Source organism: Sarcophilus harrisii, chromosome 2, assembly GCF_902635505.1.
Source record: "Sarcophilus harrisii chromosome 2, mSarHar1.11, whole genome shotgun sequence".
Lineage (NCBI taxonomy): Eukaryota > Metazoa > Chordata > Mammalia > Dasyuromorphia > Dasyuridae > Sarcophilus > Sarcophilus harrisii.
In genome coordinates, this window is record NC_045427.1 from 473679530 (window position 1) to 473701760 (window position 22231).

The 22231-nt window shown below is 39.8% G+C and overlaps 1 protein-coding gene across 2 annotated transcripts in view; it reads left to right on the forward strand.

Annotated features, from left to right (window-relative positions):
• Positions 1–22231, forward strand: part of GNAO1 (G protein subunit alpha o1) — a 251196-nt gene that overhangs the window by 108596 nt on the left and 120369 nt on the right. The window lies entirely within an intron of this gene.

Here is a 22231-nt window from a genome sequence, read left to right on the forward strand (position 1 = left end):
GGACTGAATCGTTATCTGAACATTTGTGTCTTGCATTGTATCGCATTGACACCTAGGTAGAGTACTGCACATAGTAGGTCTCTGAGATGTGTGTTCACTGATGATGGGACTCACATTTGTTGAGCATTCTTGATCTATTAAGTATCTCTAATCCACCTAAATGGACCCATTTCCCAGGAAACCATTTTACCTGTGTCCATATGCCAAGTGACATGTCTGTGAATGACAGATAACTTCCCTTGGAGAATGGATACATTTTTGACTTTTTCCTTCCCCTCTGGGAACCAAAGCTTATTTGGTCCCATCCATCAGTGTCATCTACAGATGGCACATCCAAATTTGCCTTATGTATCTCAAACAATTATCAGTTAATAGTGTGCCTTCCAAGAAACAGCAAGGGCATCAGATGGCTGAGGAGTTCACTTAATGGTTAGTATCATTGTCATCAACAACCAGTATTTACTGAGCACCCACTGTTGGGAAGACCCTGCCATCACTTTGTCATTGGTCTCCCTCACCTGTAATTCCCTTTTCCACATAGCCCCAAAAGTATTATTCCTAAACCTCAGATTTACCTCTACTCAATAATCAATCGGTAAACATTGATTAAGTTTCTACTAGATACCAAGCACTGTGCTAAGTGCTAGGGATACAAAAAAGAGGCAAAGGAAGTGGCTGCCCTCAAAGAATTTACAGTTAGCTCCACTGATTTTCTTTTGGCTCTAGGACCAAATAAAATCTCCTCTATTAAACATTTAGAATCCTTCTCACTCTGACTCCAAATCATCTTTCCAGACTTAATAAATATAGTTTACCTTCCTTCTCAAATTCAACTTGGCCAAAATAGAACCCATTATCCTTTAAACTCCAAGGCTCCTCTCTTGCAAATTTCCCTGTTACTGTCCAGAGTAATACCAGATCTCCAGTCACCCAGGTGCACAACCTTTTTGTCACTCGATTCCTTACTCACTTTTACCCACGTAGCCAAAATCTGTTGCCAGTTTGTATTTCAACATTTCTCATATATATCCTCTTCTCTTCACTTACACAAACTCCAGTATACAGTTTGGGCTGTCATCAGCTCCTTCTGGATGATTGCAATAGCCTTCTCATTGGTCCTCCCACCCCCAAGTCTCACCATTCAATCCATCGTCCACACAGCTTCCAAAGTGTAGGTCTGACTGAGATGCTTTCTCTGCTCAACAACTTCAATGGCTCCCTATTATCTCCATATTTATATCAGATATAAAGCTCTCTTTTTGGCATTCAGAACTCTACATAACTTAGTTCCTTTCTTCCTTTCCATAGACACTGGCCTATTTGCAATTCTTTAAATATGACATTCTATCTTTTCATTCTGTGACTTTTCAGTAACTATTCCATGTGCTTCAAATGCTCTATCCCTCCTCTTCCCCTTTTAGTTTCTCTTTTTCCTTCAAAACTTAAAACCTGCCTAAAGGCAATAGACTTTTCAGACCAGAAACCAATGTCTTCTCTCTGAAATTATGTTACATCTACTTTTTCTGTATCTTTTGTGCAGCTAGTTATTGCTCTCTCTCCTTAGAATGTATCCCCCTGGGGGCAGGAATGATTTTTGCCTTTCTTTCAGTGCCTGATCCATAAGAAGCATTTGATAAGTGTTTATTGACCAAGATTCAGGACCACTCAGGTCTAGCTAAACTGGCTTTCTTACTCTTCCTCCCTCAGAAATGCTCCATCTCCAATCTCTGTATTTGCCTAAACTGCCCACACACACCTGAAATACCCTCCCTTCCACCTCTTTCTCTCAGGTCTCTTAATTTCTTTTAAAGTTCTGCTCAACCTCATTCATCTCCTATATCAGGACCTTGCTGAACCAGTTGTTATTGCCTCCCTTTGCAAAATCTTATATATGCCTTGTCTATGTTTTGTATAGATTTATGTGTATGTTGTTTTTCACAAAAATGGTTATCTGAACATTTGTGTCTTGCATTGCATTGCCTTGGTGCCTGGCTCTCTGGGTGCATTTTTGCCTGTGTTATTACCTGCACTTAGCTGAATACCTGAGACTTAATAAATGTTTGTTGATTGATTCATTGATCACATCTAGCTACCTGTAAAATTCAAATCTACTTACAGTTCCGGGTTTGTGCCTGGAAATTGTTCTTCTATCCCCACTTTGCAGTGTCCTGAATGAAGTTTGACATCCAGCCTGCAAGCCTTTTTCTTTATATAGTCGGTCATTCCCTATTTTCTTTAGGCCTGTTCAGAATAAGGCCTGCTTGGATGTATTTACATTGAGAACCCTTTTTGACTCCACTAGATGAAGGGCACTGTATGGTAGAAAGAGCACTCACTTTGGAATCAGAGATCCCTTCTTGTTCTGCTACTTGGTTTTATAAGCTACCCTTGAATAAGTCACGACTTCTGGGCTTCAGTTTCCTTACCTATTTAATGAGTGGGTTGAATTCAGTGACCTCTAAAGTCCTTTTTATTTCTGAATTCCAAAGAACTGTTTTCTGTGTCTCCAGCAATTCAGCTTCCATGAGCCATGAAATCATAGGAATATAGGATTGGCCACTCCCTGGGGACATTTAGCTGCCCTAAGGAGAAGAGAAGAAGCTACCTTCTGTGTCTGTTTAGCTCTCCCCTGATAGCATGATGGGAAGGATTCCACAATTAGATCAGGTCCAAATTGTACCCCTGAGAGAGCTTAAGGGGGTGTATCTCAGGGGAAAGCAGGAAGCGGGGCTGAAAGGTCCATGCAGTCAGCTGAATATGCTGGCTTAGTTGGCCAGTTGACCTAAGCAACAGCTGTTCCTGATTAAATGAATGGGTACTTGCCCTGAGTTTATCATCACTAACCTAACCCCAGAAAGAACAAGAAGATTTTGTCATTTGCATCCTCTTGCAGAAAATGGGTGTTGAGAAAAACCAGGACAGCAGGATATGACCCTGGCTGTGTCCTCTTAGCCCTTTTCCCATAGAACAGAGTTTAGCTCTGATCCTGAGGTAGTTGTTTATGCCTGAAACAGAGTTTTGTGGCCAAATGCTGGCTCCAGGAACCCTTCTGTCACCGCTAAAATGCTTAATTCATTAAGATCAGACAAAAGAGAAAGGTTGGAGGAGGGGAGGGATGCTTGTAGGGAATGCAGACTGGGATGGCAAGAGACTTGTGGAATCTGTTTTCACTCCAGTGACTTATACTTAGGAAAAAAGCTCACAACAGGACTACAGCCCACTTAATGGCTTACTAAGTCAGGAAGGTATGAATAATTTTGTTCTGAAATGCAGAGGCGGCAGGGGGACAAGGAAGGGGGGAACCACAACCAGAGCTGATTTAAACCAGGTCATTGTAAGTGGCTCCAAGGTAAGGGCCACTGGGGATGATAAAAATAACAGCAATTAACCCTCTCTGGAGCAAGGGTGGGGACTCTGAGTGAAGCTGGCAGGCTTGCCTTCCAAATCTTAGGGCACAGTATCTTTCCAGATCCAAGTGGTCCCTCCAATTCATCTTACACCCTTGGGAGCTGGCATCCTGGACCTCTGTCCCTTTGGCAACGACAATAAGAGAAGAAAAGACATTTTTCCTGGTTTTCCACAGCCATCACTTCAACAGCCTGACCCCAAGCACATTGACCTCATTACAGGGTTTTCACATCATATCCTTATTTACTGTTCTGTGTCCTGTATGTATGCAGCTTTTTACAAGTTTATTGTCTTCATTAGACTATAAACTCTCCAGTGTTAAATATATATGGCTTCTACTTTTTTTATGTCCCCTGCCTAATTCATCTTTTTTAAGCTTGGGGGAAAATGTGGGAACGACATTTTAGGACATAGATTTAAGAATTCACAGACGTTGAAAATCATAGTTCCAGGTAATTATCATTTGACAAAATCTATGATCCCAGATCAAATATGCTTTTCCTGTCCTGGGTCCTAAATGATTCAGACAAATCTCTTTACATGATAGAAGGGGAAAGCATCATTGGATTCTCCAAGTATTTAATGAATCACAAGTTTCCAACATAGGGTACTCAAACTCATTCACATGATAGACATGACCAAGCTACCTTCCTAGGTCCCTAAGCCACCTCACTACCCATTGATCCCCTTTGGATACTCTACATTCCAAACAAAATGGCCTGTTTACTATATCCCATATGTGACATTTTGTCTCATCCCTACACCTTTATACAGATTAGATGCCGCTTTTCAGAGATGCTCTAAGGCAGATTTCTATCCCTAAATATAAGTGGAAGTATTAGATGGCCTCTGAGGGCTCTCCCAACTCTGAGATTCTAGGATTCAATTTTTCTTGCATCCATTTGGAAAATGCTAATTTTTTTTGTCTTTTTCTTAACCTAAATAGACAGTGATTTATAAGAAGATTCCTTAGATGCCCATAGGAATATTATTTTGTATTCTTTTTTGTTAAGAGTCTCAGTGTAGGCACTTAGATTGTTTTCTCTCCATGGAATTTATAATGCAAATATAGTTGTCAGAAATTTCTGCCATTAAATTCTATGTGAGGTGAAAACTCAGAAGAAGACAGAAGCTGGAACCATCTTGAGGAGTAATGATTGGGGGGAGAAGGGCTTTGGGGAAGGAGGCCGCTGTGCTATTAGCACTTCTAGAGATACCAGCATCCATGACATCCTGAAGGCCTCCCCCAACAACTGAAAGTGTTAACGTAAACACAGTGCCCTACATAATCATATCCCAGCATAGACACGGAACACAGCATTACTTTAAAAAAATTTTTTTTAGTTAAAAAAAAACCTTTCAGTCAGTAGATCTCACTAAGAGAGTCCTCATTTAATTTACTAGTGATAAAGTTCTCCTTTCACCCCAGATATTTAGCTCTCCCTATAAGATCACCTCCCAAATCCCCACACCCATGCCTTAAGGGGTCATCATTATACACCTGTATGTAGGAGAAAAAAATAAACATGAACTTAGAGTCTCTGTATGTGATACATAAGGCAGGAAACCATTAGGATGAGTTTACTTTGTGTGAAACTTGGGCATTGAAGGCAGAGAATCATGGTAATTGATGTTTTCTTCCTAAGGCATAGTTCTTAATCAAATAGGCCCTTTGAATCAAATAAGCTGAAAGTGAATAGAGATAAATGTCAAGTGCTACACTTAGGTTCAAAAAACCAGTTGCCCAAGAACAGAATGAAAGATGTACAGCTAAATAACATTTGTGTGAAAAAAAGATACGAATGTTTTCTTGGACTGTAAGCTCATTATGAGTTAAAACATGATGGCCAAGAATTCTAGTCTAACTTAGCTGCATTTAAAGAAATACAACATCCAGATTCAGAAAAATAGTAGTGCTATATCACTGACCCCGGTCAGAGTCCATTTAAATGTGGCAGTTCTGGGTGCCACATTGTAGGAAGGACAATGACAAACTGGAGCAAGTACCAGGAGGATAACTGAGTTGATATGGAAACTGGAAACTATGCCAAGGGAAGATCAGTAGAAGAAACTGGTGATGTTCTATCTAGAGAAACTAATACTTAGGAAGGACATGATAAATTCTTTCTAATATTTTAGAAAGTGTTATATGGAAAAGAGTTGGGGCTTGTTCTGCCTATTCCTAAGGGAACAGTGGATGAAAATTGCAAAAATGCAAATTCAGATTTTATGGAAGGGAAAGAATTTTAGGTTTAATTGTCCAAGGAAAACTTCCTAGTCTTTAGAACTGCCCAAAAGGGAAATGTGCTACTTCAGGAGATGGTGGATTCCTCTTTCTCAAGTTCTTCAGTCCAAATCTGAAATGCCCCTTGTGGAATATATGATAGTAAGGATTCCTGTTCATCTGGGAGATGACTAAAAACCATTACATTGAATTCCCAATCCCTATATTTATGCCCACCTGCATTTTTGATTTCCTTCACAAGCTAATTGTACAATAATTCAGAGTCTGATTCTTTTTGTACAGCAAAATAATGTTTTGGTCATGTATATTTATTGTGTATCTAAGTTATATTTTAATATATTTTAACATCTACTGGTCATCCTGACATTTAGGGGAGGGGGTGGGGGGGTAAGAGGTGAAAAATTGGAACAAGAGGTTTGGAAATTGTTAATGCTGTAAAGTTACCCATGTATATATCCTGTAAATAAAAGGCTATTAAAAAAAAAAAAAAAAAAAAAAAGGATTCCTGTTCAGGTACAGAGTTAATGAACATGACTTCTGAAATCTCTACCAATTCTGGTAAGAGTTGACCATGTATCCTCTGGTTGGCTGGGATGAGTTGTCCTAAGGCAAGAAATTAATATAAGTAAATCTCACTTGTTCTGAAGAAAACCTGTCTAAAAATTAAGGCTAATAATAACTACCATCCAACAGTACTTTTATGTGAGGTTTTAATCTTTACAAAGTTAGCCATGGGACAAGACTCCAAGCCTATCCAAAGGAATAAATGAGATTTAATATTAAGCAACAGAAATTACAATCAGGTTCACCAAATCTCTATAATACTAGAGCTACTACCACTAATCAATAGCTTTTAATCACAGAACCAATCTAGAAACAAAATCTTAGAAATCCCCAAGTCCAGAGGAAATGAAAGACCCCATTCCGTTCCAACCCCAGAGAAGGAAATTGACTCATCTATAGCAGTATTTGAATTAAAGAATGGCTCTCGTAGACAGGAGAAACTAAGACTACTACCCGTGTCTTTTCAGGAAAATCCCTATGGTTTGTAATACAGCTGTGAGTTTTTATTGGACATCCCTCTCTGTCTACTACTCTATGTTGAGGAAAGAAGCTTGCCATATAATGAGAATGTAATAAATGTTTGTTAATCTGTAGGATGTTGCCCATGCTGTTTATGTGATGAGTTTCTTTCTAAGCCATACATCTGTCTTCAAGTTTAAAGATTCCTTTTTGTTAGGAGGTGGGGCTAGAGAACAAATGGGTTTGATTTAAAATCCCATTAAGTTTAAACAGTTCTTTGTGATGTCACTGCCTCAATGAGCTATTTATGGATTTGTAGACTTATCTATGGGCATCTAGTAAAGCAGTGTTTAAAGTATTGGGTCTGGCATCAAGAAGGCATCAAATCCAACTGTGTGCAGGTCACTTAACTGTTTTTTGCTATCTGTAAAATTAACTGGAGAAGGAAATGGCAAACCATTTACCAAGTAAACCTTGGTATCTTTACCAAGTATCTTTACCAAGAAAACCTTGTGAAGAGTTTGATATGACTAAAACTACTCAGCAACTGAAATACCTATGGGTTTTTCTCTCATGATAGTCATATATATGTCCACATACATGCATATACACCTCCAAAAAACATTTTTAAAAGCCTATTGTGTTCAAAGTCCTGTCAACACAAGAGATCATATATTGCTTAGGTAAGGCATACCCCTTGCCTTCAAGGGGCTCCTAGTATAGTAAAGGAACAAGGTGGTAGCACAGATAGCGATAATAGTCAGTGAACAAACACTTATTAATATTTAGCCTACAGTATGCCAGTCACTGGACTGAGTAGGCTCAAAAAGAGTCTGTAGGTTTAAAGAGTTGATAGTCTATTCAGGGGAGACAACATATTCATCTACAGTTAAAGAGATTTTGAGGAAAAAGCTCTAGAAGCTGGGAGGGAACAGGAAAGGCCCAATGTAGAACATAGTCCTCCAGCTGAGCCCAGACAGAAACTAGGGTTTCTAAGAGTGAGGGAAAGAATGCATTTCAGGCAGGAAAAACAGCCAGTGCAAAGATATGGTAGCAAGAGAACGTATCACTCAGTACAAAGCTGTACTGCTAATACTACTATGACAACTACTACTACTAGTAGTCATCGTAGTAGAGTCGTCATCGTAGTAGTAGTAGTAGTTGTTGTTGTACAATGTTTTAAAATTTGCAAACCTTTCCATATACACTATCTCATTGATCATAACAACCTTGTAAGGTAGAGACTACAGGTATTATTCCATTTAACAGATAAGGAAACCAAGATTCTGAGAAGTTAAATAACTTCTCCATCTTCACATGGCTAGTAAAGGTCAGTGGGAGTTATCTCAGATCTTCCTGTAGACAGGATATTGTGTTCCTTTCCTACATGGGGTCATTCACATCCAAGGGACCTAGAAGATCAAGGATGATCTGTGCCGCCCTGTCCCCTTCTGACTGAAAGGTAATGGACTCATGGGGCAGAATGAGCCACACATTTTTGACATGCCCAATGTGGGAATTTTCTTTGCTTGGCAATTCTTGTGTATTTTATTACAAGAACTTTGGGTGTTTTTTTTTTCTTTTTATTGTTCATTTGAGAGTGGAAGTAAGAAGAAGAAAAATAAATTATTAGTAAAAAATAAAGTTAAATTTTTAAAAATCAGAAGGGATTAATATGGGAAGGGGTTTAAAAGGTGAAATAGAAAAGGAAGACATTCCAAGTCTGGTAGCCCCCCTGAAAAAAGGCACTAACATATGAGAGGATGCTCTATGTCCTGAGGACACAGAGTCATCTAATTTGGCTCGAGTAGATGCACAGAGAGACTGACATGAGAAGATCATAAGTTTAGGGCTAGAAGAGTCCTTAGAGATTGTCTTACCTAATTTTTCTCATTTTACAGATGAGAAAACTGAGTCTCAGAGAGATCAAATTACTTACCCAAGGTCACAGAGGTTTTCAATAAATGGCAAAGCTGAGACTCAACCCAGGTCCTTTGATACACAATCTAATGTTCTTTTCACTATGGCACACCACCTCCTGCAGTACAAGGCACCAGATGTAAAGGATTCTGTGTAGTGGAACAATCAGTAAGGAGTTTGTGGATCACACTCTCAGCCTGTCCATCTACCTCCTTCTTGCAGGTTTCCTACCTAAGCCAGGTTGTTGAGTTTTACAAGATCATTTTGTTAACAAGAGCTCTACAGAGTCGTATTTTTTTCCCTTAAAAGCAATGAAAATACCCTCCCACTTTCTTGGTGGGGATCACCATGTTGTTCTATTCTCTTGGCGGAGGCTCCACAAATGGGAAGACTGTGCCGATGCTGCAAGCACTCTGCTAGATTTCTGCTGTCAGACACCTGGCTGTTGCAATCCCTAGATAGAAAAGCATTTAAAAGCTTCCGCTCAATATACAATCCATCAGTCATGAGCCATTAGTATAATTGCATCAGACTTCCTCCTGCCTCTCCTGCTTTTTCTCTTTTTCCCCAAAATGGAGGGCTGGCTTGCTGGCTTCTTCCTCTCCCCGTGTGTCACATTTAGACTACTGCAACTGGTGTGATTCCACCAGAGCTCTGGTGTAAAAGAATGTGCTTCTACAGAGGTAGAAAAGCCTCCTCCCAGGACAATGATTTTCTGTCTCAAAGAAGAAAGCTGGGTTTCTAATCCTTAAGACTCCTGTTCCCTTAGACTTCAGAACAAGAGAGAACATCTTTGGTTTAGCACTCAATTTAATCAATAAGTCATCAAACATTTCTTGATTACCCACTATGTGCAAAGCCTTAAGCAAGGCTGTGGGGAATTCAGGGAAGTATAAGGTATAGGGAGCCAATAATCTAATTGGAAAGATTGATGGTGGTAGTAATAATAACAACAGCTAGCACTTAAATGGTTCTCTCAGTTTTGCAAAGCACTTTATGAATAATATCCTATTTTACTCTCACTATTCCTAGGAGGTAAATGCTATTATTATCCTTATTTTAGAGAGAAGAAACTGATGCAAACAGAGACCGATTAATTCCCAGACTTACACAGCTTTAAGCTAAGGCTTCATTTGAACTCAGATCTCTCTAACTCCAGATCCAGCCCTCTATCCATTGTGCTACCTAACTGCCTCAGACTGTGCCATTATTTAATCTTTATATCTCTGGCCAGTACAGTGCATTGCAGATACCAGGTGCTTAATAAATATTTGCTAATTTGTATTGAAATAACAACATGAGGCATTACACAGTCACACCTCATTTTCAAAATGAGAGGGTTAAATTATATCTTCTCTAAGATCTTTCTTTCCTGATCTGTCTGTTGGTCTACAGTTCTATACCCCATAGGGCCATGGGAGTTTAGAGAGGTAAAGCACACTGTGGGGTGATTTGTTGAGCTGGGCTCAAGAATTTTATTAATTGGGGACATATAGGTGTGGATATTTAGGGGAAGAGAATGAACAAAGGTGTGGAGGTGGGATTGTACAGAGCAAATTTTGAGGCAGTAAGAGAATAATGAGAGATAACAGTGGAAATATAGGCTCAGTTAGAATGTATGGTTTGGACTACACTAAGGAGATTGGTCTTTATCTTGTAGGCAATGGGGAGCCATTGAAGGTTTTCTAATACAGAAAAAAGGTCATAGTTTTAGTATCAGAAAAGATTTGAGAGGTTATCTAATCTAGTCACCTCTTTTTACAAATGAGGAAACTGAAGCCCAAGGATTTCACTTAACTCAATATAGTAAAATATAGTAAAAAGTAAGGTCCATTTCTTGTTTGCCCAAGGTCATTCAAGTAGAGAGACACATTCTGACTCCACAGTCAATGATCTTTAAATTGAGGGGTGTTGAGCAAAGATTAATCTGTTGCTTTGCCCAACAAGTGGATTGGAAGAAGGAGAGCCCGGAAACAAAGAAACAATTAGGAGGAAACTGATGAAATAGCCCACGTATACAAGGATAGTTGCCTGAATTAGGATGGTAGCAGTAGGAATGGAAATGATGGGATGAGTGGATGGATGGATGCAAGGTACCATTTAGAAAGAAAGAATTGACAGAACCTGGTGACTAATTGGATGGGGGAGGCAAAACAACGGAAGAATCATCAAAAATGATTTTTGAGCCTGGGTGACTGGGAGAATGATGGGACCATTGACAGAAATAGGAAAGTTAGAAAGAGGAACTGCATAGAGGAGTGGCAATAAGGGGAATGGAATAGAAGATTAGATCAATTTTAGACAGATTTGGATACTGGCAATCTACATGTACTCTGTTTGTAACAGATACGTACCTGTTTATTTAATACTATCTTCATCATAAATTCCTTGAGGGCAAGGACTGTTAAGTACATGATAAATGTTTATTGATTTATAGATTGATAGGACATACAGCTGTACTTTCAGCTCTTACAAGGGGACTTCACTCAGAAAGGTAGCCTAAGGAAGGTAGAAACAAAAACTATGTGGGGAAAGTGAACCAGATTTCAAATTTAGTTTCCAGAATGTCATTGGATCTCTACAGGTGGTAGAAATAATGACATTCAAGTATTATAATGGTACATCAAAGTGCTCTTTTTTTTTAAGCCCATCCAAGAAATTGTAACACAACATCCCATCTCATGACAAAGAATCTCTTTGCAACCCAGTGGTGTGTAACTTTGTGTTTAACATGGCTTCAGGAATGGACAGAAAAACATAGATATTATCCAAGTCTGTGTCTTGCATAGTGCTCCCTGGGGCCTTGAAGTCATGTTCTCTCTCCTTGTTCAGAGAATTTGGTGGAGCCATGAGTGCATATTACTTCAAAGAAATAAAACCTGCTGACACCAGAGACTATGCCTTGAGTCTAGTAATGCAGAAAAATCAAAGAAATTTTCCAACTAACTCAGGCCAGCAGACACTTGTCCCTGGACTAGCCAGAGAGATTAAAGGAAAGTGAGAGTTTTGCTTAAATTCTGCAGACAAGTACCTCAAGGTACCTCAGTTCTTCTACTGTATTGGGAGTAAGGAGAAGCCATAGAAGCCACCACAAAGCCCAATCAAGTTAGGTTAGCTTCTCTCCAGGGAGGCTAAGCATAGACTCTACCAGGAAGCACTGCATCCATTAAGTTACTGCATGCTTCTTTCATCTGGGGACAAAATGCCAGAATATGATGAGACCTGGAAGCAGGAAAACAAGTGCTAGAGGTACTTAGCCACTGAATGTCTTGGCCTCAAGGGAAAGAAGAGCCAATCATTTGGAAATCACATTTTCATTATGTGGGAAGGGGAGATAGGAGATCCATCTACACTTAAAGATTCTCTCTTGGGCAGTTAGGCAGTGAAGTGGATAGAGTACCAGCCCTCAAGTCAGGAGGACTTGAGTTCAAAGCTGGTCTCAGACACTTAACACTTCCTGGCTGTGTGACCCTGGGCAAGTCACTTAACCCCAATTGCCTCCAGGGGAAAAAAAAAGATTCTCTCTTTCCTATTTTAAAGGATGGGCAAGGGAGAGAGGGAGGGAGGGAGGGAAGGAGGAAAGGAGAAAGGAAGGAAGGGAGGAAGGAAGGATTTATTAGGCACCTACTTATGTGCACCTACTTATCTGCTAAGCACTTTATAGATATTATCTAATTTTGATTAAGGTAGCAAAATGTTTTCCATGATTTCATATGTGTAATGGGCATTGTATTTCTTACCTTCTCAAAGGGTAGGAGAAGGGGTGGAAAAAGGGAAAGATTTTAGAACTGAAAATTAAATTAATTTTAAAAATATATTTTCTAATTTGATCCTTAAACCAACCTGGTAGTGCTATTAATTATCTCCATTTTACAGTTAAGGAAATTGAGACAAAAATTAAGTGACTTGTGAAGTAGATTGAAGCTTCCATCTACCTTATACATTTAAAGCTCAAAGGTTTTTTCAAAATCAAATAATTCAACCCCCTCATTTTACAGATGAAGAAATTGAGGCTTAGAGAAACTAAGTGACTTATCCAAACGTCTTACAGGTAAATAACAGAGCCAAGATTTGAATCAAAGTTCTCTGACTCCAAATTCTTTTTTTTTCAATATACTACCCTGATAACATGAGTTATCTCCTAGTAATAAGGAGAATCTCAATTTTCTACTCATTATTTTAATAAATAGTAGCAATTCTTGGCAAGTCTACCAGCAACCCTTTGGTGAATCTATGATTTTGTCATTGTGAGGGCTCCTTCCATTGGTCTTGATCATAGCCCATATGCTCTTCATTTCTTGTGATTTTTGTCTGTTTAATAAATCTTCCATAGATAATCTGCCCAACACACTGGAAGCATTCCCCTAGGTCTTAGAATTCTCCAAGCACTGTCTAGTTTACCTTCCAGATTGCCTGGCTGTCAAACCTTGTTCAGGTCCTTTTTTTCAATCTTATATATTACTCAAGTCATCATGGCTAACATACTGCAGCCTCTTTACTCCCATGCATTTCCTCATTGACCTGAGCTCACCAGGCCTCATTCTGAACTCCGAGTCAGGTCCCTTCCCACCAACATTGCAACAGTTCCTGGTAGGGAGACTTTGTAGTGCCCTCAGGAGTGCTCACTGGTTCTCAATGTCCATTAAGCAAGTTATTCCCCACTTTAGGCCACAATTTCCGCATGTCATAAAGATGAAATTCAACTAGCCACTGCTACTGTTAATGTTAATATTAATAGTCATAGTCATAAAGAATCATGATGCCATGGTAAAAATACTAGCTTTGGAGTCAGAACACCTGAGTTTGAATTTCCACCATGATAATTACTGCCTTGAACAAGATATCTCACCTTTTTCGACCTCAGTTTCCTTATCTGTAAATAATAATAATAATTATAGCTCATATTTATAGAGAACTTTAAGGTTTACAAGATATTGTACAAACATTATTTCATTTTACCCTCACTGCAACTCTGGAAGGTAGATGCTATTTTTATTCTCATTTTACAGATGGGGAAACTGCAACAAATAGTTTAAATGACTTGCGCAGGATCATAAGTAATAAATATCTGAGGCTAAATTTGAATTCTGATCTTCCTGTTTCTATTTTCAGATCTTTATCCACCATACCATCTAAGCGCCTCAGTATATATGTACACTGACTTCCATAAGAACACTAGACTATATAACATTTAGTCTTTTTCAGCTCTAAATCCTATAATTGACCACCACTACCAAAAAAAAAATCTTAAATGCCTATTGTATGTAGAGCTCCAGCTTATGTGCTGGGGGAGTTACAAAGCTTAAACAGACCTGGGCTTGGCAATGTCATGGCAGATATTAGAAAAGAACACTCCTGCTTTCAGGATTTTGTTCCTCCTGGGAAGATAAGATTTAGAAATTAAAATATTAGAGGACAACACACAGCCATATGAGTCAGAATACTTAGGTCTTTGTCCCAGCTCTGCTACTGATTCATTATGTGACTCTGGACAAATCATTTTGTTGCCTTAGTTACTTCACCTATATAATAGGGATAATAATAGTTGTTACATCTATCCCTGCAGGGTTGTAAAGATCAAATAAGAGAATGAATGTGAAACTACCTTCATTAAGTATAAAGTACTGAACAGATATAAGATTTGAAGCCAAAATGGGTAGAAAGTAAATGCTCTTCAAGTTTAGAAGAGACTCATGTGCCCTTCAAGGTCCTGCTCAGGTATCCCTTGATCTATCCACTTTCCTTATTCATACCAATTGGAAGCGCTCAGTCCCTATTTTTATTTCCTAGATGTCCTTGCTTGGATCTCTCCTTTGTCTCCTCCACACCCCACTTCATGTTGTGCAACAGATGAAGGAAAAAACAGAACAGGACTTGAAATCACAATACATGGGTTTTAGCACTTATCTTTGGGCATGTCCTTTTATCTCATTGAGTCTTGATTTCCTCTCTTGTAAAATTAGCTAATAGGTGAATAGAGTATTGAGTCTGGAATCAGAAAGACTCGTATTCCTGGGGACAAATCTGGCCTCACACACTTACTAGTTGTGTGACCTTGAGCAAGGCATTTTACTCTGCCTCAATTTTCTCATCTGTCAAACGAGCTAAAGACAGAAATGGCAAATCACTCCAAGAGCCATGCCAAGAAAATCCACAGTGAGACCACAAAGAGCAGGTTATGACTGAAAAATGACTAAACAACAACAAAAACAACTAATGGAGTAATGCTTGTACTATATACCTTACAGGGCTTTGGGGGTGGGGGAAATAAAAAGAGAATCAATTTTTTAGCCTCAAACTCCTATAGTAAAATAAATTATTATTATGCTTCTCTGTGAATGTGCCATATCCTTTCTTCAGGAGATTGTTCTTATGTTTTTAGTACTATGCACTATGCCTTGATTATGATACTATTAATGGTAACTGACTTTTACTGTACTTTGCCATTTATAAAATACATTGCATAGGTTATTTAGTTTTATTCTTTTGTAATTTTTCTTTTGATTTTTCAATCAACAGGTCATTTTTATTAAGAATTAATTTCAATTAATTAACAATTAACTAATATTTCAATTAATTTTAAATTAATTTCTCTATTTTTAGATATTGAATGAGATATTGATTTAATTTGACTCTCTTAACCACTGTGTGAGATAGATTCTGAAGGAATGCTCAACAAAGAGATTTTCCCATGGTCATACAGCTAAGTCAGGATTCATATGGAGGTCTCCCCTAAATCCAATTCTATCACATTTCTTACTATAACACAGAGCTTTGGCTTCATAAACATTTGTTGCATTTAATTAATTAGAGCAAAATAGGAGACCTTTGCAGAAGATGGAGAATTTCCTTTGAGCTTCAAGAGGTATGATTTTACCAGAGATGGAGAAGAACCTTGCAGTAACTTCTTCTAGATCCTTGCTATCTCAGTAACTTCTTCTAGATCCTTGCTATCTTGTCATTAATCAGAAAGAACATAAACTAGCTCAGGTCTCTCCCTGTCTCCCTGGCAAATAAGATAGGTCTGTCTCTCTGCTAAAGACTGTTTCTCTCTCTCTATGGGATAGCTCTGAGATATCTCTGAGGGCTTTCATCTGGCCTGCTAGAGCAGCCTCCAACTTGAGACCTGACATCCCAAAGCACAGTCTGGGGAAAATGAATTCTCAATACAGCCATCTCCTGGCTTGTGATCGCAGCCACTTAGAATGTGCAGGGATTCAGGGCAAGACTCTGTTTCCTTTAGATTCCATGAAATGCAAAGTAAAGAGCCAATCCACTAATGTACTCAGTAGTCTGGAAGTTAAGCGACTTCTTGGTGATAAAGGAGACTTTATGAACAAGCTTCTTGTGGATTTGAGAGATGAGGGGCATGAGGGTTAAAAATAGAGTCATTCCTATCCCTGACTTTCTCCTCACTCCATAAAGGATATAGAACCATAGGGCTTTTTTTTTTAAATTTAAAATTGAAAGGGACCTTAGAAGACCACTGAATACAATTCCTTTATTTTATAGCTGAAGAAACTGAGTTACAAAAAGGTTAGGGGATTTGCCCAGTGATGCACAGCTTACAAGTCTCTGAAGCAGGATCTGAATCCACATCTCTCTGCATTTAAGTCCAATACTCTATGCCATGTCACACCTCACCTGACTGATCAGGAGTTCAGCAAAGCGGGACAATACAGTGCAGAGCGTGTTGAATTTGGCATCATGATGCCCAAATTTGAATCCTAGTACTGCCACTTACAAACTTACCTATAGGGTCCACGGACCATGAGTTTTAAAGCTAGAAAGAAACTTCTAAGGCCCTCAAATCCAACATCCCCCATTTTGCAGATGAAAAAGCTAAGGTTGAGGAAGCTTAAATGACTTGCCTCAGACCACACAGATGGTTTCAGTGGCAAGCCAGTCCTTTTCCACTGTGGCTTCCTCACCTCCTGGGCCTCAGTTTTCTCATCTGTAAAATAAAGAGGTTGGTCTAAAGTAGGGTTTCTTAAACTCTTCCATTCCTGACCACTTTTTGCCCAAGAAATTTTTACATGACTCTGTGTATGTGGGTATATAAAATAGATATACAGATCAAACATTCACTGATAATAAGTCACAATTTTATAAAACAAAACAAAACATTGTTACAAGATCACATATGGGGTCACAACACACAGTTTTAGAAACTGGGGTCCAGAGGGTCCTTGAGGTCTTGTCAGTCTCTAAATCTATGATCCTATGAGATCCAAAACCAGATCAGGTCTTGGACTGGTGGGAATGAACCATAAGCAGGCAAGTCTCTGTAGAGGACACATGGGCATCTAAGTAACAGCTCATAATGACCATAACAGTAATAATGACTCACATGTATTCAGTGCTTTAAAGTTTGAAAGTGTTTTTATGAACATTGTCTTATTTGCTCCTAAACTCCTTGGGAAGACTGGCCTTCTAGGGCAAGCTGTCCTCCTTGGGAAGGCTAGGCTCCTTGGGAAGGCTGGCCTCCTAGGACAAGCTGGGCTGCTTGGGAAGGCTGGCCTCCTAGGACAAGCTGGGCTCTTTGGAAAGGCTGGGCTCCTAGGGAAGACTGAGCTCCTTGGGAAGGCTGGCCTCCTAGGACAAGCTGGGCTCCTTGGGAAGGCTGGCCTCCTAGGACAAGCTGGGCTCCTTGGGAAGACCAGGCTCCTTGGGAAGATTGGGCTCCTTGGGAAAACTGAACTCCTTGGGAAGGCTGGCCTCCAAGGACAAGCTGGGCTCCTTGGGAAGACTGAGCTCCTTGGGAAGCCTGGGCTCCTTGGGAAAACTGAACTCCTTGGGAAGGCTGAGCTCCTTGAGAAGGCTGGCCTCCTAGGACACACTGGGCTCCTTGGGAAGGCTAGGCTCCTTGGGAAGACTGAGCTCCTTGGGAAGGCCAGGCTCCTTGGGAAGACTGGGCTCCTTGGGAAGACTGAGCTCCTTGGGAAGGCTGGCCTCCTAGGACACACTGGGCTCCTTGGGAAGGCTAGGCTCCTTGGGAAGACTGAGCTCCTTGGGAAGGCCAGGCTCCTTTGAAAGACTGGGCTCCTTGGGAAGACTGTGCTCCTTGAGAAGGCCGGGCTCCTTGAGCCCTAAGCAGACCATTCTGGTACCCTACAGTCTTAGTACTCTCCTCAGCCAGCCTGCCTTAGAGATAGTGGTAGACTGCAAATACCTTGAGGACAGGACTTTTGTTTCTGCCTTTGCGTCTCCAGCACCAAATATAGCATCCTGCACATAGTGAATGTTTACACAGTGATCATTGGATTGAATTGAATTATCTCATGCAGTAGTAGTAGAGATTGTGAAGAATAAGAAACAACTTATAATGGAACATTGAAAAGACTTCTAAGGATCTTTGTGAGCCAAGGGCATGTCCCTAATGTGGGAGCTGGGGAAAGATCAGATAGAAAAAGGCCAGGCTGCAAGTGCTGAAAGCCATATAATGAGGGCATCTGGGAAGGAGCTAGGTGAGTCTTCCCTTTGAAAAAATTTGGTTCAGAAACCCAGAAATCTCTCAATAGCCAGGGAGTATAGTGAGAGTGAATGGGACTTTGGTCTTGGAGTCAGGAAGACTAGGAAAGGGAGTCAAATTGTGCCTCAGACACTAAACTGGCTGCATGACTGGACAAAACATTTAACCTCTCCCAGCCAGTTTCTTGATCTGAGTAAAAATAGCACCTATCTGCAAGGGTTATTGTGAGGATCAAATCAGATAACATCTGAAAGCAGTTTATAAATCTAAAAATGCTGAATGTTTGGTCTCATTGTAGAAGGTGGTCATAGGCTGAGTTACTAACCAAATAGCTCTAGGGAAGTCCTCAGCAGGCACTGAAAGAAGGATGGATCTTTCTTCCTTTGAAAAACATGGCTCAGCAACCCAGAAATCAAACCTAGATCAAAATAAATTGCATTTACTGACTAGCTGTTTGCTGCCTAGTTATGCTTCAGCACTTTGGAAGCCACAGCCACTGTATTTTACCCCCTCATGGTTCCCACACTTCCATAGTAATTTGGCTGCCCCAGCCTAGCTCTTTTGCCAACCTTCTCCCTCCCCCAACACAGTACTCTCTCCTCATTTAGTTGCTCCACCACTGACAGAAGTCCCCCACTACTGTCAACAGATTTATGCTCCTTGACCTGAATACAGTCAATTATTCCTGGAATCACAGAGAAGGTGAGATTTGTATTTTGTTGGGAGTCGAGGTAGTCTGAAAACTACCCAGCAAGACAGCAAAATAATGGGGGTTGGCCAGAAGCCAGCATTGGCTTCCCATCAGTAAAGCCCACCAACACTGTGTTAAGATACTGTGGAGCAGCTGCCCAAAAGGAAACCCTCCCCCCAAAAAAAAACCTTTTTAAAAAACCCGTGCTTCCTGGGCCATCCTCAAGGAATTTGCCATCTAGCAAGAGAAATAAGACATGTATACAAATAACTTGATACAAAGTATGATAAATGAATAAGAGTATAAGAGTGCTATGATAATTGAGAAAAAGCGGACAAGGTAATGATGAGGGAAGACTTTCTGGAGGAGGTACCAGCTGAGCTAAGTCTTTAAGGACAAGAAAGATTTCAAAAGGTAAAAGATGAGGGAGAAGATCCCTCTCAAGTCTGAGATGCTTCAATTCATTGATTCTGAATTTCCTTTGGCCTTAATAAAATATCCCCTGTGGGGGAAAAATATTCTGCTAAAGGCAGAGAGTTGGTAAAGGCCTTCAGTGAAACAAGTTCTGTGGTCCCATGATTTGATTAGTGACATCACTATGAGGTTAAATGGAGCAGAAGCTATAAGAGTTGTCCCGGCTTCTGTTAATTCCCTAATGAGAAAGAAGAAATCATTCCAATATTAGCCCATCTGTTCTCCCGCAGCTCCTCTGTGCATCATAGAGCCAAGAATGTCTTCATGAATGTTCTTGCCGTAGCTCTATTGTTGACTCCTTCTTGTTGTTTCACTTTTCTAGGCCTCAGTTTTCTCCTCTATAAAACAGGGATGATAATAATCATTCAAAAAACATTAAGTTCTTTCCATGTGTCAAATCCTATGCTAGGCTCTGGAGTAACAACGACAAAATTGAAATTCTTCCTGCCCTCAAGGAGCTTATATTTTAATAATAATAATAATAATACTTACATCACCTGGCTCATGGGGTTGTATCAAAGTGCTGAGTTTTGAAGAAAGAGGAGTAGATTACTTTTAGCTGAAAGGGGGTGATTAGGAAGGATTTTCTGAAGGAAGTACCATTGCACAAGGCGTTATGTTAAGTGCTAAACAAGACTATGAGAGTGGAACCATTTTGATAATCAGGTAAACTTGCAAATGGAAGAAAACTATTATATGTATAATCCAAATATCCTTTCTTTAGAATGGTCTGACACACAAACACCAGGTTTGCTTTTTCCCCAGGATCCAACTTATGATTGTTTTATGTTATCATATACATGAACAGTTAATAAAATAAGTTTGCATTCTTAGAACATATACCCCAATTGTTAGAAGAAGCCTAAAAGCATAATAAGCAACAGGAAAAATACAGCTTGAGAGTTAAAGGGGAAAAAACCCACTGCAGGTAATGCAAAAAAAAGGAATAAGCCACATAAATAATTGTATACATACATACATACAATACAGAGTTGATTAAATATAGAATCAAATGCCTCTCGATGTCCCTACCACCCCTAAGAAACCAATAATGGATTGGAACCATATGACTGTTGGATTTAGAGCTTGGAGGGATCTGAGAAACCATTCACTCCAACTCCCCTTATTTTACAGGGGTGCAGAGCCTTAGCCAATGCCCCTCAGACAGTGTTAGAGACAAGCTTCAAAGCCAGCTCTTCTGGCTCCAGTGTTTTTCCCACTTCATCTTGCTGCATCTTTTAGGATAGTTGAGTTGATAGGAACCAAACACCAAACTTGCCATGCCTTCTACACAAATACTGAAAGCAGAGTTACTTGGCCATGCCTGGGGGCTTTCAGGTGGTACCTTGATACATTCCAAGAAGAGATACTTGATGCCCTTACTTCTTCCCCCTTAGATGGAGCACCCTGTTGGAAGGAATGGAATAGGGCCTTCAGTGACTAACTGTGCCAGTGTAAGAATGTAAGTGACCCAAACTACTGTGACTATGTATGTAGTACTCTACAATATAGTATGTATGTAGAACTCTAGGGAAATACAATGACAAACCCAACTCCCTGATAAGATAGATAATAGATAGAAGGTAACATAGATCTTGGAGTCTGTATGGTGTAATGGAAAGACCATTTGATGTGAAGCTAGAGGATTTTAATTTCAGATCCTGGTTCAAACCCTTCCCACCTGTATGACCTGAACAAGCAATTCTCATTTCTGAGTGTCAGTTTCTTCCTCCATAAAATGAGGGGGTTCCCCCCCCAGTTCAAATCTACAATGAGCCATTTTCATATTACACCAAGAACATGACTCTTTTAATAAATGTTTTCTATAAATTTCACCCATTCTCCCAACAGACAAGTATTGTATGTGTAGAGAATCTGGACAAATTCTTCTCCAAAATGGATTGATCATTTGAGAAAGGTTAGGTACAAATTGGTGAGATGTTTAATTATGAACTCTTTCAGCTGGATTCTCAAGGACAAGGACAAAGGGGATGAAATGGAAAGGAGAAAAGGAAATTTTCTAAAGAGTATTTGAACCATTAACCCAATATTTAGAGAAAGATGAGATCATTTTAGTATTTTAATTTATTTAGCCTAACTCCTTCATTTTACAGATGAGGAAACAGAAGACCAGAGACTGAGTATTTTAATCCAGGTCCTCTGACAACAAGGTCTTGTCTACCATATCCCTCTGCCTCCTATTAAGTCCATCCAATCTGTCCAATTTCTCCCCAATACATACCACACAAACTTCTCCAGCTAAGGCAGAATATTCCATGTCAGTTCGCCTGATCTGGAAGAGACTCCTGAATTCCCTTCTTCAATTCTTCAAATACCCCCTGTCCTTTTAGGCCCAGCTCAAGGCCCATTTATTCCATGAAACTTTCTTTTTCCAGCGACTCCAACCCACAAAGGTCTTTTCTTTTGCTACAATTTGTACCACTCATGTCATTATTTTTTCATATGTCAGCTTATTTAATTCTTGTATGTCTATATGTTTTATTTCCCCCAATAACTTCTAAGTCACCAAGAATGGAGCCTTGCCTGAAATCAGGGTGGTTTTAGAGGCAGAGAACCTTGGTCCTAATCCCAACTCTACCATTAACTATCCACATAGCTTGGATAATCACTTAGACTCTTTCCATTCTAATGGCCTCCCATAAAATGAGGAGGTTGGACCAGATGATCTCTAAAATCACTTCTCAGTCTAAATTCCATCAGCCTATGAATTGAAATATGAAGAAAAGCTGCTTCCTAGATACTGGGTCTGCTCTTTATTGTCTTTCGGGGCAAAATCTGACCTTGTTCTGGTCATTCCTGATTGACAATTGAGTTCAGAAAGCAGACAGCGTAATTAAGGCCTCAAGTGATCCTGATTTTGCTGCCTTTCCTCCTTCATCAGCTCCAGGATCCCAAATAAGCACAAGGGGGATAACTGTCAGGTTTGTGTAGGAAATGCCTGCTTGAATGTCACCATCTGGAGCTCACCATGGAACGG